General features: G+C 42.9%; 1 long non-coding RNA gene across 1 annotated transcript; it reads right to left on the reverse strand.

Moving 5' to 3' along the window:
* Positions 1-310: 310 nt before the first annotated feature.
* Positions 311-18,897, reverse strand: LOC134173415 (uncharacterized). The gene is made up of 3 exons (XR_009968240.1): positions 18,781-18,897; positions 2,096-2,321; positions 311-697 (listed from the first exon to the last, which is right to left on the reverse strand). It is a non-coding gene; the product is annotated as an uncharacterized LOC134173415 (long non-coding RNA).
* Between the last annotated feature and the right edge of the window lie 627 nt (positions 18,898-19,524).

Consider the following 19,524-nt stretch of genomic DNA (forward strand, 5'->3'; position numbering starts at 1 on the left):
ACCGGGCCGTGCCGCGGCACTGCCGCTAGAGTGCACTGCGGGGCCCGGCAGGACGGCCCTGCTCTCGCGGCAAGGCACTGCTGCTTGAACGGTGCAGGGTCGGAAAGGCCATTGAGGGCAAAAGAATGATCCTCTGCGCTCAGGACGCCCTGTCTTGAACGAGCTAAAAGGTTCAAAGGTGCCTGAGCAAAGCCCTGAGCAGCCTCAAAGTGCCCTCAGTTACAAAGTGCCCGAGTGTGCTCAGCACCTTCCAGGTGCTCAAGTCCAGCTCTCCAGGACCAATCCTGCATTCATAAAGCATCAGGAAGAGTTTCAGAGGAAATTGGGATTTGCAGTACATATTGCCATGAAGAAACTGAACAACTCACAAAGCCAATATTAAGCAAAGCATCAGTGATCAGAATCAGTCTCTGCTGGAACTCAGGTGTTCACTACAGCAGTTCTGGACTTGTTACTCCTACTGAAGCCAAATTTGAGCTGGACATGGTTTTCTACAGGTGCCAAATTAGGTTGCCCCACAGGTTTTCTGTTAAGAATACAAGGGCTGGGTACATGGAGCAGATGAGCACTCTGCTTGTCTGGGATATCGCAGTGTTTGTGTCCACTGGGATTCTATACGTGGGTGTTGATGGAAGGCAGCAGGGTTTGGTATGTGCTCCTGCAGAATGTAAAGGACTTAGAATAGGATACCAATATGCTGAAGTAAAAAAAAAAAAAAAAAAGAAAAGAAAGAAGGGTGTTTATTGGCCCTAACACAGTCTCTTCAGCCATCTTTTGCAGAGAGAATACTGATAAAGAAACAAAATTAATATTTTATTGTTTATGACAAATACCAATAAGAAAATGTTGTCAAGTTGGGTGGGCAAACCAATATTTGCAAGTCTGATGCCAAGTCTATTGTTTTCTTCTTGCCCCCAGTGGATCTGGTACATAGGAAAGTCTGTCACTGTTGCATAAGTGTGATCTGTGCATCAAGCTGCCATGCATGTGCAGAGCTCTACATGAGAGACAGTGGTATTAGGGAGCCCAGCCTGATCCATCATGGGGACCACAGAAACTAATCCAGATAAATGATATTTTAAAGTAGCACTTCACTTACAAAATTCTATAATCAGTGGCTTATGGTGAATGAAAAGTATTTGTAGCTGTTCTAATAGTAGCATAATGTCTATTATTTGCAGTGCAATTTGCACCTTAGCAACAAAATCTAATAGGCTTTTATATCTGATGAGGCTTTTGTATTATACTTCAAATACTTAGGCAGAATTTGTATTATTTTCTTCATGAGGTATATTGTGGAGCCAGGCTGCAAGGACAGCAGAGAGTGGTACAAGAAATACTTTGTCTCAGCTGTGGCAACCCTCAATTTAGTAATAAGTAAACTAAAAGAAACCAGTGGATTACCAGTTTGCCAGCCCGGCTGGAGCAAAGCTTCGCATCTGCTTATCAGAGAAAGACTCATAGACCATAGAGCCGCCTGCACTGAAAGTAAACGGGAAAAGGAAGAGTCAAAACACAGGTTGCTGTCCTGCTGAAGTTACCTTCCCCACTACAAGCATAACCTTATGTGTGTTGCTATAGGTCCCAGTTCAGGGGAATACATGAGCACAAGCTTATGTGCAACTCTACAGATGTCAATACTGAACTAAAGAGACATTTCATCTCATTCACTAGAGCATTTGTTATCTGAAGGAATGGGAAAATACATCCTGGGTAAGATTGTGCAGTGTGAGACAAGAAGAGGGTGTACTAGAACTGTGTGAAAACAAAGTACCATTTCCTCCCATCTGCTATTTACAACTTTGTTTGGGGCTATTCTGCATGCATAGCAATTTTATTTTGGTGCTAACAAAAGGAAGTCTGCAACTCAGAAAGATCTAGTTGTAATGCTTTCTTAGAAGAGATGAGGTTGATCTGAGGGAGGTAACATAATTCAAAGTGTCATCCATCATGAAAAAATGTTATTTTGTTGAGAAGAATTTGTTTACATTGCTGTTATATTATAGTCACAGCATCTTTTCTTTAAGCCTGAATATATAGTACTGAGCCCATCAAAACAAATGCCCCAGTTCAGTTCTGAAAGCAGCCTGCTTACCTCTGAAGTCTCTCTCCACTGTGGCTGGAAGTCAGGGTGGCCAATTCATTTCGGTGCACTTGAGTACATATGTGCTTGCAGATCTGGGGCCCAGGAGAAAATTCAAGCCAGAGGAAGACACATATAAAATTATATTCTCTCTTGTTTGCTGGTTTGCAGATCACATCAAGTGTTCAGATGCTCTAGTTAGTGCCACGGTGTCTCCATCCAGGGCTGACTATGGGGTCTAAAGCAGAAACAAAGTAGGCAGCTGTTAAGGGCAACACACAGCTGACTGCAGCCAGATGTGGGCCTGGCAGCAGGATCAGCCAAGGTACATGTTTGTGGGGCAGTACAAATTTGATTTTGCTCAGCTTGCTCTTGAATCTCCAGCTGCTCTGCCTGGTTTGCAAACACAGGCGAGGAATGTTCCCGCTGGAGCTAGAAAACATTGCAATAGGGCTGTTCCTGCTGTCCCATTTTATTCACACATTTGATACATAGACAAAAGCCAAGGATTTAGAGATTTCCCAGGAGTGAGACAAATACTCATCCTCAGCCCCCTGAGCCTTCAGATACTGCAATGAAGCTTTTGGTACAAAAACTTTGGTTGCTTTCTCCTCCAAACAGCTCGGCTTTGATAAATGCAGCAAGACTGATCTGTGCTGTGCATCCCTTAACTGAGTTATGATGTATAATCCTCCCTGGAACAGAACATTTACATTCCACTGACCTAGTTGAAAAAATCCATTCATTTTAATTTATGAAAAAATTCTCCCAATAGAAGTGTGGGAGGAGAGATGCTCTGGCTTATTTGCTGTCTTTGCCTGCTTGGAACTAGAAGTGAAGTCCACCTCCTCAATCAGGATTTTTGAAAATGCTGAAGCTTTTCAATGGGTGTCTTGTTCATGTAAATCCAGCTACAGCTTCATTACCTCCCATTTTCGCTCACAGGATCACAAATAAAAAATGTACCATCAACCTGCCCTCAGGGCAGTGGTACAGTTTAACACAAGAGAGAAAGCAAAGATTTCACTCAGACACCTCATTTCAATTCCCCCTGTTGCACACCTCTATGGAGGCTGATGCTACAGAGCACAGGGATTGGGGAACTTTGTTGCTCATGGAGGAGGTTAATGATGCATCTTCCGACATCAGCTGGCCTGAAGAGCACAGAGAGCATTGTTAGCCCATATGCCAGCCCCAGTGCTACAGTGCCCACAAAGGGAAAACAGCCAGTAACCTTTGTGAGAGCTGGTTGTGTAGCCCAAAGTTTGGCTGTAGGTCACTCCATCTGTCTCACTGAGCCAAACATCACAGGTACATTTACAAAAGGGACTGAGTGGAGGGTGGTTTTGTATTTCTTCAGCATGGAAAAACAGATGGAAATATATGATTCTATGATTCTATGTGTCATGTTAGAATTCCCTTTAGTAAAAATTAAATGGTCTCAACTCAGCAATGCTGTTCCTACTCCAGCCAGCCAACCACGTGGGAGGCTGTCAGAGCAAGGAAGTAGTAGGAGCCACCATTATTTTCTCAGTAGACTCTTCAGTTGCTACCAATGTTACTGTAGCGAATGGCACATAGAGCCAGTTCAGGAGGTTTTTGTACCGCAACAGCCTAGGATCAGGGGAGCACAATAATGTCCAAGTCATCTTTTTGTTCCTTTTTTAACTCCTGCAGAAAGAGTAAATTTGGGGCAGGTGGGCATGGCGTCCTTGCCCTGTTCCTGGATACTGAAACCCATCCAGCCTTATTCATGCTGGTAGCCCTGCTGTGGCCTAGGGGACTTCTCTTTCCCTGACCAAAGCAGGAGCTCCATGAGCCTCAGCAACGCCACAGCTCTCTACAGGAGCCTGTATGCAACCGGAGGGGAGATGTTCATATCCAGATTCTGCCATGAGCCCTGGTCTCAGAAACATCATATGCAGCCTATGTTCACACAGTGCTGCTGCACAGCATGTTGTCTCCTGCAGTCCTTCCCAAAAGTTGCCATGTAAACACAGGAACCAGAATTTCAGCAAGCAAGAGATTAAAATAAAAAATAAAACAAACATATGACATACAAAAAAAAAAAAAAAAAGCACACAACAACTGTGTAATTCTTACCTGTCCATATCATACATACCATGTAGTACTCCTGCTCTTTATGGTCTTACACCACTCTCTGGTTCAAAATCATTCCTGTATCAACTCCAGGAATGAAAAACTTCCCTTGTAGGTGCAAGTAAGCATCTGTGTCTAATGGAGATATCACAGGGATAAATTTGATTGCTAATGTGTAAGGGCAAGAACCACTGTGCTTTGAGGAGACCAGTGCCTTTCTCGGTTGTTGGTATTTTCAGCTTACAGTGAAACTCATTTTAGATGGAAAGTATTGTAGGTGTTTTCTTCATTACCAATGGAAATGCAGTGGTGTGTTCTCAGTAAGGCTCTGAATGTGCTTATCTCCAGCTGTTTAAGGACACTTTCATCTTGCTGAAGAAGGGCAATCCCTACACTAGACTGCAGATGCTGAGAGAGATACAGTATTGTAAAATGCAGGTGGCGATTTGTGGCAATAGAGAAATTTTTCTTTTTCTCCTGGAAAAAAAAAAGCAGTCATTTTGCACTTTACCTTATGCAACATGAAAAAGCTATTATGGAAAGTAACCTTTCCCTGTTTTCTAATAAATGGATACCAGGAACATCAGGGGCACAATATCAGGCATTATAAACAATGGAAGGCAAGGAAAGGAGGAGGAATATTGTTCACAAACAGAAGTACCCCATCAGCTCCCCAAACAGTTAAAAAAATTTATTTAGCAGTGAAACCAGCAATATTCACTTCAAATATTAGAACACAATTGTCAGCTTTTCAGGCCTAGATAACTCACAAGCTGTCAGATCTCCTTCCAGACACACAAACACCCCCACAGATTTGTCTTTTCCTGCAGCTGGACTATGGCAAGATATTACAGCAAATGTTGAGAGAGAGATAAATGGCTATGTAATGATACAACTTTTTCTAAGAAGATAGAAAAGAGAAATAAATAAGAAATAACAATGAAACAATGTGCATCTTTGTGCAATTTAAGATTTGGAGGACTGTGGAAGAACAGAAGGAATTTTATATACCATTCTTCCAGGTATGGAAGTGTTGAGAAGAGAGCAGAGTTGTTCACTAGCATGAGGAGCCAACGCGTGGTAAAAGCAGTCAGCAGGTGGGAATATCTTTTCAGCAGAATCTTTATTTTCCATGGAATTTCTCATGATTTTCAGGAATTGATTTACTTGTAGTTTGTAGGGATTTGCTACTATTAGCCTAGTTTGTTTTCAGAATCAGCAACATGTTAAAGACTGTCATTCTGCAGTGACACTCGAAGGGCTAAACTGACAAAAGGATTTCTGACAGGGAAGGCTGTTCCAAGATTTTAAACACACCTGGTATTTTGTGCAATCTAGTGGCAGTGGTGTCAAGATACTCACTAAGAAAAGCAGCACAGATACCTGAGTGTCCCACCTCTATCACCATGTAAGATTGATCCAAATAGAGGTCCACTGTGTCATACCCCAGACTAGATCCTGTTCTCTGTGCAAGGTCTCTACCAGTGTGAGCAACTCAGCATACCAAACTGGAGATGCTGCTAAATGTGTTTTGAATGAACAAACGATAGATCTATCAAGAGTCTGCAAGGCTTAGTATATTAGGTGAATTGGCATGGTATGACCCCAGGACATGTAGGAACAAAAACTGTCCTTGAACAATTTTTGTTGCTTAACATTTACGTGCCACCTTTAGGACAGGCTTGGTTGAATTCTACCACGGATTTCTGGCACGGTAGCCTCATTGTCTTGATGCAGATAGATTAGTTTCTTCCTTCTTTTCCTGCTCTTACTTTAGTTCATATTTATGCAATCATACTGGTCATTCTGGACCGTTTTGGTAACCCTGTTCCAGCTAATGGGTAATTACTGTCAGTTCAGCTGTGTCACATTGTGTCATTTTTGTTTCTTGATTGGGTGAATGCAACCTTTAAATGGGACGTAGCAAGTAATGAATACCCTGTTCATACAGTAGTGTAACTCTTGGTTTTGTGTGTAACTGGCTATGCAAACAAGATTACATCCAGGACAGTACAGCCAGCCACCATGGGGTGAATGCAGCACACCAGCTGCATGGGGAAAAGTGGAGTTTGAAAACATCATTGCAGACCTCATCCAAATGCTCTGAATGAAACACCATCCTTTTAAAAAATGTTTGGAGGAAAACAATCTAACTGGCCCTACAAAATGATTAGCAGTATTATCTGTGTTTTTGTTTTTTTTTCTAACAATGACTTTTTAAAACCTTTTAAACAGCTGTTGTCACCACTGGACTGAGTCTATTTTTGTTGTCTGCATGCCTTTCCCAGGAATAGTTGTTACCAAAAAATGAGTAAAAATAAAGAAAAAAAAATATTAATTGAACAAATTTAACAATTTCAGAAGTTTGGTTGGATTTATTTTTTTTTCTAAAGTTTCTTTTGTGTTGTAATCCACAAGCGTGCATATCAACAACTCAGCATTTTTTTTGCAACTGTAGTACACAGAAGCCTTAACATACCAGGACCTCATTGTCCTTTGCTTTAGTCTTTTGTATGGATTGAGCTTCAATCATGAAAATCTGTTTCTCCAACAGTTATAAAGTAGAGGGTAATTTTTCTAGATGTATCTGAAAAAGTAAGTAAGTAGTGTATGGATCACGAACATGGATGAATCCAGCAGCTTTTGGGGGCTTTCATAAATATTTACAAATGCTCTTTGCAGTGTTCAGGCAGCCGTAATCACCAGTAAAAAAGCTGTATCAGCCCGGTGTTTAGCAACTGTGGTAAGCATTAAGAGTCTGAATGCTTGTTGGCTCTGGAGAGATTGCTTGGTAGTGGGTTAATGATTTGCAGGCAGAAGATTTAGATAATCCATTTCCAAGAAAGCTTGTAAAAAAAATAAGTTCTAATTGTTGTGTATTTGGCAAGAAAGAAGGCTGCACTTTGTTTAGTTTCATCTGCATTTTGCACATCAGAAACTGAATAGCTTTCCCTTAAAAAACTGCCATTTGCCAGACTTCACACTGTTCTGCTTCAGGCTGATGTAAGCAAGGCAGGAGGGTGTAGAAATTAATTTTGTCAGTGCAACTGATAGAGCTGGAAAAAGCAGGTAAGCTTTTGAACATGCAGATCATACTTTAGTCTGGAACAGGCAACAAGCTTCAAGCTGAGTTTAATTTAGTTGTGATAATCGATTAAACAACAATGCTGCCTACGTGCAAAGGCTGGTTGGTACCCATGGAGAAGGTAAAGAGTGAGAGGAGACATGATGAAGTCCTTCAGCCCAGAAAGAAACAGCTAACCCCAGAGCAGCTTTCTAAGGGGAAGAGGGGAGATTATTATATACCACAAAACATGTCTTTGCTGAGTTAGTAATACCTAATCTCCAGCAGAGATATAGGTAGTGATAGAGACAGGTAGGTGAACTAACCTGTTAAGTACATGTTATCTGCCAGTGACAAGGAAAATGGAACAGATCCTTCACAGTGTTATATCAACACTGTGTCCTGGGTTCAGCAGTAGCAGTCATTTTTCTCCTTCTTGGTAGCTGGTGCAGTGCTGTGTTTTGACTTTCAGCTTGGGAACAGAGCTGATAGCAATGTTTTGGTTTGGCCAAGGACTTTGTGAGCCTCATGCTCTGCCAGGGAGGAGGGGAAGCCAGGAGGAAGTAGAGACAGGACACCTGACCCAAACTGACCAAAGAGGTATTCCATACCACAGCACGTCATGTCCAGGAGGTAACTGGGAGTTAGCCGTAAGGGCTGGGAGACTGCAGGGTTGGAGGAGGTATCGGTCGGTGCTTGGTCGGGCTGAGGGGGGGCAAGTTATCGGTCGGCTGGTGCTGAGGTGTTGTGTTCTCTTCCCTTGTTATTTCCTTTATCATTATTATCATTGGTGGTAACAGTAGTGATTTGTGTTATACCTTAGTTACTAAACTGTTCTTATCTCAACCCGTGGGAGTTGCATTCTTTTTGATTCTCCTCTCCGTCCCTCCGAGAGCAGGGGGAGGGCAAGAAAAGGGGGGGAAGTGAGCGAACGAATTACCTGACTGGGTTTAAACCTCGACACACTGTTATATCAGATTATATTAAGTGCATCTGGTCAATGAAATACATCCAAGATGCCTGACGTCTCTCAAATGCCAAGATGTTTATTCAGGATTGCAGGACAGAATGAAAGTGGGAATATATGTGACTGATATTGATTCAGTTAGGATCTTGCTATAAAGCTAAACACAATAAGGTTCCAGTGAGTTCAGCTGTCTGTCTCTGTGTCCCAGGCCTTCAGTGCTGCTGTCCATTAGCAAGTCTTTTAACTTGGGGTGAGTTGCTAAAAAGGCTTGAACAACTCTGGGTCAGAGCTCCAGGTCCCTCTTCCTGATCTTCCTCTGCTTTTCTGCACCAGACTGCTTTCTGCATGGGTCCTTCTCTTTGTATTTTTGTTTGTCACCAACTGATATTATTTCTATCATTATCTTGCTACCAGCTCTTATTTAGAAGTAGAGGAAAATAGAATCTCTCACCCATATGTTTATCTTGCTAATGGGAATTATCCAAGTAGAAAATGAGTGCAAGGAACACTCATTTACCATGAAAAAAAGCAAGATGGAAAGCATCAGATGCAATGAATGAACTCGCAGTGAATGAACTCCTCTTGCTAATGGCTGACTGGCCTTGTTATTAATATAGATATAATAATGTTAAGCTTCTCTATTAAGTCAGCAGACCAGGGCTATTGGTTACACTTCATTTCAAAGAAACAGGCTCATTTTTCAATTACGTTGTAATTCACAGTGTCTTTAAGTGCCTGGAAAATGCAAGAAGTTCAAGAACATCTCACTGAGGATGCTGAAAAGTTTCACTAAAACAAAAAATTCAGTACAGAAGGACCACATTTACTGGCTTGTAATACACTCTTTCCCTATTCCCAGATGCAGGGAAGAAAGTGATCACATCCATGCAGATTGGGAACCTAAGTCCATAATATGTAAAGCTCAAAGTAAGTAAAGATCATCCTGAGGACATGATTGAAGTTGCTTGCTTAAAACCCTCTGCCAGCATCCTCCAAACTCTGAGTTACCTGAGCATGCACAGCAGTCACATACTGGTGTGCAGCTGCAATTTTGGAGTGCCTGGTGGGGTGAGGTTAGGGCATCTTTATCTCTTCCTTGTGCTTCTGCACCCCTGGCGCAAGCACTGGGTCCGTTTTCAGTCCCTACTTATTGATGGGGCATAGACAAGCTGTAGCCCACCCTGGGGCTGCTGTCCCTTGAGCCTCTGAGTGTGCTGGGAAATAGTGTTACCCCAAGAATGCTCTTAGTAATGAAAGCAAAATACAGCCCCTATTGTTAGTACCTGGATCACTATACACAAATGTACATATCTGAACCCCTCGTCTTGCCCAGGTCTCAGCAGCACTATTGCCTTTTCCTGCTGTGAACACAACTGCAGGGTCTGGCTTTCAGATACAGCCTGTCTCACTATGCCTGTTCAGGAGGGAAGCCGAATCTTCTTCCTTTGCAGTGTCCTTGTTTTTGTCTGTTCAATTTAGTGATGTTTTGACATCTGGGAGCTGGGAATCCCAGGGCATGCTGTATTCTCTCAGCTGGAAATCTTGTGCAAAGGAAATAGTTAATGGTTGTCCAGGAGGGTTAAGCATGACTGTGGACAGAACTGTTGGATCCAGCTTAAGCAGCAAAGACAAATGTAGTGGTAGTTGGCATCAGGAGAGCATTTCCCTTGCCAGCATCCTCCCTTTGCCGTAGCTTGGGGCACCAGACCACACGAGGCCTTGCTGAGCCTCCTCAGACCTCTTGGATATGTGTATTACCAGGGTGTTAAGGGATGCCTTCCTCTCACTATTGCTGGCAGAGGAGCTTGGCCCAGATCCTCAGAGCTACTGCCTTACCCTCATTTAATTTCAGTAGCCGCAGCTTCCCATGTGCCTTTCCTCTTTTCTACCAGCTGAAACTGGGACCACGCTAAACTGCTGAAAACCCCTTAGGTGCCTTTGGGGTCTCAGCCTCTGGGCACAGTTCTGCAAGATGTAAACCAATACTAATAATACAACTAATAATATATGAGGAGACAGTGTGTGCTTTCTCATAATGTGGCAGTGGAGTCAAATCCACCCATTTTTCTGCTTTCGATGTCTCCTGTGCATAGCTGCACATTGCCTACTTCTCTAAGACACACACTAACCCCTGAGAGAGGAGAAGTTGCTTTTGCCTCCCAGCCAGGAAACAACAAAGATCTATTCCCTAGTTCCCACTGAGATAAACCCTCCTCCAAGGGCCTGTTGAAGGTACCAAGCAGTAGGGAATGGCCTCATGGTGGTACAGAACAAACAAGCTCTGCTAATTAAGACAAGGGGCTCTGTGGAAGATCCCATCTCTCAGTCCAAGGAGCAGAAAGCAATCAGCTGTTCTCTAACTCCCTTTTTCTGATTCTCCTGAGTCCCACCCAGTTGCACAAATAAGCTTTTTCCTTATACTCATCCCTGTATTTCCAAGATAGCTAAATCCTTTCTAAAGCTGAAGCTGTGGTTACTCCTCCAGCGCACAGGAGGAAGAGACCAAACTTTGAGAAACTGTTGGACAAGCCACAGGTTGAAACCTGAAATTGATCCAGTTGTACAGCCTGTCCATCAAGCTAACATCCACTGCAAGTACAACAATTAAATATCTGCTCTACATTATTTGGAAGACCCAAGTGGTGGGTTTTTGTCAATCCTTGGCTGCTGACCAAAAGCACTTCAGTTTCTCTCTAACACGTTCTTGCTCACTTTGTATTGCACCAGTGAGACATCTCAACTTCTGCCAGCATGGCAGTAGTGATTTACTACTCACATTTTGAGTAGGGACAGGGCCTGAGTTATGTCCCTTATTCCCCCATCTCTTGGTCTTTCGTCTTCACAGACAGATACTGCACTGTGGACATGATCACGCCCTTGCCTGGTGTACAGCCCAGTGGGACTTATTGTAAGAGACCTAGTTCCAGGCAGTGGGGACTTTGGTCTGCCAGTGATCCCCTTTCATTTGGTGATGTGGGGGTGCCTATTGTAACACTGAGCATCTCTGACACTCAGAGAAAGCACTAGCTGCAGAGAACAGCCAGTGACATTTCACCTCCCTGATTAGGAAGAAGCAGCCTTTTGAATTTGAGAGTGACTGATATTCATGACCTTTTCCTCTTAGAAGTGAAGGACTGTCTTTAAAACATGCTCTGCCTGCATCTGGGGATGTGCAGCGAGCTGAGCTGCTCTTGAAAACAGGACTTGAAGGGACTTCACTTCCCAGGGTCTTGGACTGGGACCAAGAACTTACCTTGTGAAGGGAGAGGAGTTGGGGATTTTGCTCAGTCAGGGCTGGAAATAACATGTGACGGATCACGGGTAGGGAGTTGCACATTCTATCTTGCTCAGCTGTGCCAAACATCAGGGCAGCCCACAACACAGGCTGGTGGTGGCAAGAGGGATGGCTGGCTGGAGGACAGCTGCCAGAGCCCAAGTGCAGGTCCCACCCACTCCAGGACTGCAGGGCAGGACCTGACCCACTGCCAGCTGAGTGCCAGTAGCATGTAGCTTGCTGTCCTCCCAGTGTGCCTTGTGCTGCCATTGTGTGGTAAGAAGTGTTTCACCCACTGGGAGAGTTTGAGAGCTAATGCTGCCACCAGCTTGTCCCAGTAAAAGACTTGAAACCCCCATAGCTGTCACGAGCGTTTGGGTGGCTGGAGCCACATTGTGCAGATCCACCAATCTGTTGCAGTCTGCAACATGTGTGCTGCATGAGGAGCATGTGTGCTCTGTGCAGAAAATGCTTCCTTAGCACAGATGAAAAATCAGATGAAGATAAAAGTTATCTCCATGCACAAACTTATAAGGACAGCACGCACAACTGAGCAAGGGGGTGGAGATTTTTAACCACAGCTACAGGGCTCTTTCTTAGTTTCCTACATACTTGTACATAAACAAATATTTGACAGACTGGGATGTGATTCCGGTTCCTTGTCAGAAATTGCAATGCCAGGATTGTTGCCTGCAGCCTTATCAAAATTACAGCAAGATACAATTCCTGATTAAATGAAGAATTAAATGATTGAAAAAATAAAAAAAAACTAAGAGCCAGAGGTGATCATAGAAATCTTATGATCAGAGTGAAACTTTTACGCTTCAAAATGATGATGCTATAGAAAGGTTGGTAATTTCTGTGCAACATAAAAATACCTACTCATTGTTACAGCATTATTATAATCATTGTCACTAGTAATGCCTAAACCAATGCAGAGTTTGTTTCCTGTCTACATAGTGGAGGGGAAGTCCTGAAAATTGCAGACCCACAGCTGAGAGTTAAATTAGGCTGAAGATATTTCTTACAGCTTTTGGCTCCTTTTAGTGTACCTCCTTTTGTGTGGATGTTCTTTTCAAAGCTGGAGCTCTGCAGCTGGAAGTAGTCACTGGGAAAGATCCAAGGAAACTTTGTCAAATACATGCATTAGCAACTAGTCCTGAGGCTCATTTGAGGCTGTTGTACCTACTTAGGCAGTGTTTGAAGAGCTTTCGGATAATAATGAATTTATGCACCCTACTTCATTTAAATACACAGAGATGCCATTTTTCAGTGCATAATCCTGAACTCTCCCATTTTGTTTTCCCACCAAACAGGAAGGTACTCAGGATCAGTCTGACCCCTTTCACACTGCCAATATGAGAGAATATAAGCTCCTACTTTGATGAACTCCCACAGGGATGACACCTCAGGATGGATTGTTTGGTGCAGTGAGCAGCATCCGAGGGATTAATCCAGAGACCCTTGTGCCCAGCCATGCTGGGGGGAGCACAGCAGAGGGGGCAGTGTGTGGCTCTGCCTGTGAGACCCCACCCCAGTCTGGGCTGCAGCTACCCAGGGGGCTAAGCCCTGCACTAGGGCAGGAGGCTTTCTGAGCTGACAGATGACAGTCTAGTCTAGTGCAAATAATGTAGATAATATAGATAGATAGGTAGATAGATAGATAGATAGATAGATAGATAGATAGATAGATAGATAGATAGATAGATAGATGTAATATCTATAATATACACAATATAAGTCTAAGAAGATGGGGTTATGGTGAGGACTTTTTCAAGCATGGAGGATGGTGTATGTATTGATAAACACATCAGTTGCTGACATTCACAACAAATAATGGCTCTTACTTCCAACAGGCTTCCCATTTAGCTTCTTTTTAAGGGGAGTAAGTCTTTCCATTCCGTCACCTCCTTGTCCCAGTGGTGGACCTTAACATGCTCCCATACAGCTTTTGGGCACACAGTGCTCTATGGCTTACATGTCAAGAAAACTGTTCCTGCCTGTGCAGAGGAGCCTTATGTGAAGGCAGAAAGTTACACACTGTGTACACATTCTGTGCTTACTTATAGCTTGACCTAAGGTTTTTATCTCCCTTTAGTTAATACAAGGGCACCTCCACATGGGGTGATGTGCACTCCTGGCTTGCAACACAGGGCTGTCTGCAATATAAAACTTTTCTCCTTCATGGCAGCCTATAAAGATGCATGAAGTTTCCTGTGCCAATGGCCAGGGCTTGGTTTGGCACAAGAAGTTCTGATCACTAGTTATATGACCCCAGAGATCTTCCCTCCTCCCTCACTTTGAATCTGGCCCAATCCAGACCTCTCCTCAGTAGGGAAAGTACTAAAAAGAATGAAAGAAACACAAGGAGAAAAAATGCCTCATTAAGAGGAGTCGCAGATGGCTATAGTGTATAGCAGAGAGCTGTCTGCAAACGTAGAATGAGCCCTGGACTGGGCTAACACTGCTCCCATCACTGGCAGGGAGTGATGAGAGTTGATAGACCACAGTCTACCCTCAGTCCCAAGTGCCAAGCTCCTTACCTCCAAAATGCTTTTGATGTTCAAAGTGCTTTTAACCAGTCCTAATTGCTGTGACAACTCCAGCCACTTCATACCCACCTATTGCTTCTGTACATCTGCCAGATGTCAGCTCCAGTATACCAGCACAGCACATTCCATGACCACCTCCTCACCAGGACCCTGTCTCTAGCACACTAGCCCTTCTCGTGCCTCAGACAGGCTTGCCAGTCATTGTTCTGGGAACACAAACTCTGTTCCAGGGTGCTTCAGAAACAGGAAAAGGGGGAAAGCCTGCTGCTGTGCAAAAGGTACTTGAGCAGGTCCAGCAGGCACCTCAATGGCTTTTTGTGGCTTCCCTCTGTGCAGTAGCTAATCCACAATGTGGATAAGTAGTTGTGGGTCATGAAGAGCTGACAGTACTGCCCTCTCCTGTGCTGGGGGGATCATGAATGGTGAACTTGCTAGGAGAGGTGGCTCTAGAGTAGCGTCTAGGGCCTGTGCACAATGCTGCCAGTGAGACCTCTTCCAATGACACACAGCCTGTGGCTCTTTTGCAAGAATAAGCACAGTGGGTGCACCCTGGCACATGAATATACCTTCCCATGTAATTTTAGCAGCCATAAATCCTGAGTCACAACCAGATGTGCCAAGTGTTGAGTTCTGTGCAAGCCCCCAGACAGTGTCCACACCTGGAAGACCCAAGCTCTGGAGCATTTTGAACGCAGTCTCTAAGCCATGTTGTCCATAGCTTGGTCTTTTACCCTCAGCAACCTGCTTGAAGAGGTTTTCTCAAGCACAGCAGATCTCCTGTTCTACATGTGCCCTATTGCTCTTCTTTTGAGCTAGCAGCATCCAAGCTTTCCCAGTGTCTTTCAACACCCTTTTTCACATCACCAGGATGAAGGATGGGAAGAAGGCTCTGCTATTTTTCTACACATTGACCAAAACATGTGCATCTCTCAGATTCAGGCAGACTAAAGTCACCATGTACTTCAGGAGCCACAGCCCCTCTCATGGACAGATGGATGCAGATGAAGCCTTGCCCATGCAGCTGAGGCTGACACCTGCCCTGTGATGTGAAGGACAAACAGCCAGGAGATCTCCTGCATCAGTGGCACTAGGACCTGGCAAAGCAGCAGTAAAACCAATTTGCTCAGAGGTCCATGTGGTGACAAACTTGCCCCAGCAAGCTGGTTAAAGAAACCTTGTATACCCCTGGCAGGCATGCCAGGATCCTTCAGCCTCTCTTGAAAGCATAGTGGCCTCCCAAAACTTTCCCCTCAGTGGATGGTTTGGTTGCTCCCTGTCTAAAGGAGAAAGTCCTTCCACAGCCCCCTGCTCCCCTCCCTGCCACTGCAACTTGCCTATAATTAAATAATAATGGATAAATGGAACATAGCTTGATGGTAAGTGCTTAAAAGATTTATCTTTGTGGTTTAATTTAAGACATTTTAGTATCAGCTAGCAGTTTCCAGCCATGATGGTAATTTATTTAAATGATTTATGTGGAAAAACAAGACATTCCACAGTGCCTCTAAGATGGCTCCTGGAGTGTGGCTGTTGCTGGCCTCTGTGAGCCAAGATACTCATTTACACCTTGTACTTTGCATCTCTGTGGGGGGATGATTAACCCTGATAACAATACCTCTTGCCAGGGATTTTAAGCCTTTCTGCTTGAACAAATATGAAGCTGCATGGAATAATTTAAAAAGCAGAATGCACAGGAACAACACGGGAAAGAATTATTTCAACAGTGTTCAACACAGCAAAATGAAATTACCTGAAAAGAAACAAACTCTGGAAAGAGATTTCCGAGAAGTAAAACCAAAATGTATTTAGGGACTTCAGAACAAAAACTGGGGAGAGGGAGCCTGGTTAATCCATGCAAATATTCAGACATTAGATGCTACCCCATTAAAACTTTCAGAAGCATTGAATGAGAGCAGCTGCAGAAAGTACTTCCTTTTCTATGAAACAGCGGTGAGCCTAGATGTACTCTAGGTTACCCTGCTCTTGCAGGAGGGTTGGACTAGATGATCTTTTGAGGTCCCTTCCAACCCTTAGGATTCTGTGATTCTGTGATTCTACAAAAACAAACAACCAATTTAAAGGATCGCTGTTGCCTTTAGAACTGCTTGGTTTATCCATTTGCAGAGAAATACTACCATTTAAACAAGACTGCAGTGTACTAAAGGCTGACTTATCCCCTTTTTTGAGCCTCTCAGTCCAGCCTATATTACTCATATTAGCTCTTGCAAGAAAGGAAAGCTCTCAACAAGCTCTACATTCTCTTGCAGGGACTCTGTGATTGCAGTTAGGCTTCAGTGTTACTTGAGACAAGTCGGCAAAGGACCATCAAAGCATAGAAGATGAAGTACTAAGATAGCAGAGGTATTTGACATCTCAGGACCATTCTCCTCTAATATCTTAGTGAACACCATAGGCATGAACGAGCAAGAAAACTCTGCACCCTGTATCTAGCTAAACTCATGCCCAATAAAGAAGTCAGGATTTGCCTGCAATTTATCAAACTATGATAGTGACAGGCAATGCTTGTCACCAGGCATTGGTATTTTTCTTAATGACCTCTTCTGCATGAGTGATTACCCCTAGTCTAGAAATAGGGAGGATGAACACTAAGAGGTGACGTGATTCATACAAATTATCTCAGATATTATGAAAAGAAACAGCGAATGAAAACCACACCATTTAGCTCCCAGGCTCAGTGTGTCCACGAGTCTGTGCTCTCTGTTACTGTTTAAGTACAGGAAAAGGGAAGGTGTTTGAGGTAGGAAGATCTACATTCATTTTTTCTTAATGTTCCTTCTAATAAGAAGGGAGGTTTATCATGGAAAGAAAATTTTATCCCTGATTATTGCTCAAAAAGACAATATAAAAGACTGTGAGCATATATATTTCTTCTAAGAAGTGTTGTGCTGTTCTCCAGTGCATGAAGAGAGCTGAGAGGGAAAAAAAAAACGTGTTTCTCTTTGTGCAAGGCATGGAGGAAGACTTATAAATTGGTCAGAGACAGCAAGTAAAACTGTACCTGGCCTCCTATAGCATGGCTGCTGCACAGGGAGCTGGCCAGCCCCCACAGCACCTTTGCTCTCTTCCACCTTCCTCCTACTCCCAAGATATTATATGGAGACATTTTCATTATATGCTTGAGAAAGACATTTATGACAATTTTCAAGTCTTCATATGCATCAGTCATTCTTCTTGAGATAGGAAAGGACTTTTGTTACTGATTTAGGGCTTAGTACTTAAAAATTTTTATATGGCAGTGCTAGGTGTATTAAAAACAGTTATATGTTTAGCACATGGAACCAAAATGTTGGTGTGTGTGGTCGAAAGCCAATAATAAAAGAAACTACAGACTGAAAATAAAGACTGGGGGGAGGGGGAGGAAAGAGAAAATAAATAAAAAGAGAGAAAAAAAAAAGCCCACACATCACTGTCTATACTTTCAAATGTCCCACAAGGAAATCCACAAATCCACTTAGTGGCCTCTTTTTCCTTCTGGATTCTGATTCTCCTCTCATTTACACAACTGTAAATACAGATTAGTTCCTTTGAAGTCAGAGGAGTCTGAGGCTTTCAGACAGATGAAATAGGAGAATAATTGGTCCTTCTAAAAACAGAGACTCCCCATCTGGCTAGATCCTGATCCTGTTGATTTAGTGGGTATTTCCCATTGAGTTTAACAAGAGCGGGAGGAGCCATTTCATTCAGTTAAATTACACTTTCAGCCAGGTCTTCTGCTAACTCTGTGGAAGTTGCATTTATCTGCAGTGCCAGAAAACTGGGGGTTTGATATTGCATGTGCTGGCGTAACTCAGCAACACTCTGAACAAGCAGGTGAAAACCAAGTTAGGTCCATTATTTGCAATGATAAATACCTGTATTATTTGTCATGAAAACACAGATTGCTGTTTTATAGCTTGAATTAGGCAAATCACTAGCAATAAAGTATCATCAGGCCTCCAGCTGAAAGTCTGATAGCTGATAGCCAGTTTGGAATATTAATTGGTGCAATTAAAAGGTAAAGAATACTTCAAGGAGATATCCTAAGGACAACTCTGGCCAGGCACCAGAACAAAGTCAATAAATAAGTGTCAAATGAGTACTAAGCAGAAAAGGCAATGGGTCTTGAATCATATTGATTCAGATGAAGGAATAAAATGACAGTGTCAAGAGGCTGGATAAAAACCTAAAATTCTGAAAAAGAGTATCAGCTATCAGAAGGGTTTGTTGAATCCTGTAAGTATCATATTCGTCTGTAAAATCTACCATCTTTACATTGTTATGTTTTTTTAACAAACACAAAGGCTTTTTTACCCTTTTGAGCAGAATTAATCTTTTGTCTTTAAAGACTATAGCTGGTGGAAACCTCAGTGATCTATTGGAATATGGGCTGTAGAGGGTGCAGAATTTGAAACCAAACACATGATTTATGGAGCTGAAAGTGCTAAATGTTGTTCTTCTGCTTGCACGCATTGCAGAAACTGACTTAATAGTCCTTTAATTCACCCAGCCTAGAGGTACAATGCTATCTCCTGAGCATAGATAATACCTGATATTAGGACTTTTAAACATGGTCTAAATGCTGTAGCATATTGTGTTTGCTTGACCAAACCAGGCAGAAATCAGGAATGAAGCAAGCTGGCATATTGAGCTGAGATGGGGTGTTTCTGCTGGTGGAGTTTGGACTAATACGACCACTGAATGAAAGCCCAGCTAGGAGGCATATGGTAAATTCATACTTACAAAATCAGTATATGAGAACATCAGCACTGCCATATCGTCCACTTTGGAAGAAAACCATATAACCACAGATTTGATTGAGCTTCTCCTGGGAAGTCAATGTAATCATCACTTCCAAAACCAGGTCTGTTGTCTGTAACATACAGACATATTAAGATAGCTTTGAGCAGTTCAATTATTCTTACCTATAACAAGATTGAAAAGAAGTTCTCAGGGTATTTTTTATTGCTTTCTTTCCCTTTGTAGCAAGTGTTCTTGGCTTTAACAGGTTTTTTGATTCCCTGAGTTCAGGAAGTTACCATTTCCAAACAGTTGGGTCAAGGGCTTATTGTATCCCACGATGCTCTACAGAGATCTCTGGGACCTCGTCCCAGGCAGGCCAACATGAAAAAAAGGTGGCAGAGATCTGCAGAATGTCACCAGCTTCAGCTAGTTTATCAGCACATATTGCACAAAGCAGAACTTGCCCTTGATATTCTTTTGCTGTTATCATATTAAAGGGCTAAGTGATGCCCCCTAATATCTGTAAGAGGTTTTTCAGTTATCTTTCTGATGCAAATTATATCATTTTGCATTATCCCCTGATTATCTGCAGTTTGAAAAATACAGCAGATTTTGAGCAAAGACTGTATGTCAGTTGTCTCCTCTGAGAACAGCACCCAAGTAAGCAAAATTGAAACAGCTCCATGATGAATTGAAGTTTAGCTGTAGCTCAAGGATGGAATCAGTCTGGGCGATAGAAAATTT

The sequence above is a fragment of the Pezoporus occidentalis genome, unplaced genomic scaffold (assembly GCF_034315485.1).
Source record: "Pezoporus occidentalis ecotype Australia unplaced genomic scaffold, CSIRO_AGI_Poc_V1 ctg115, whole genome shotgun sequence".
In the NCBI taxonomy this organism is placed as follows: Eukaryota; Metazoa; Chordata; class Aves; order Psittaciformes; family Psittacidae; genus Pezoporus; species Pezoporus occidentalis.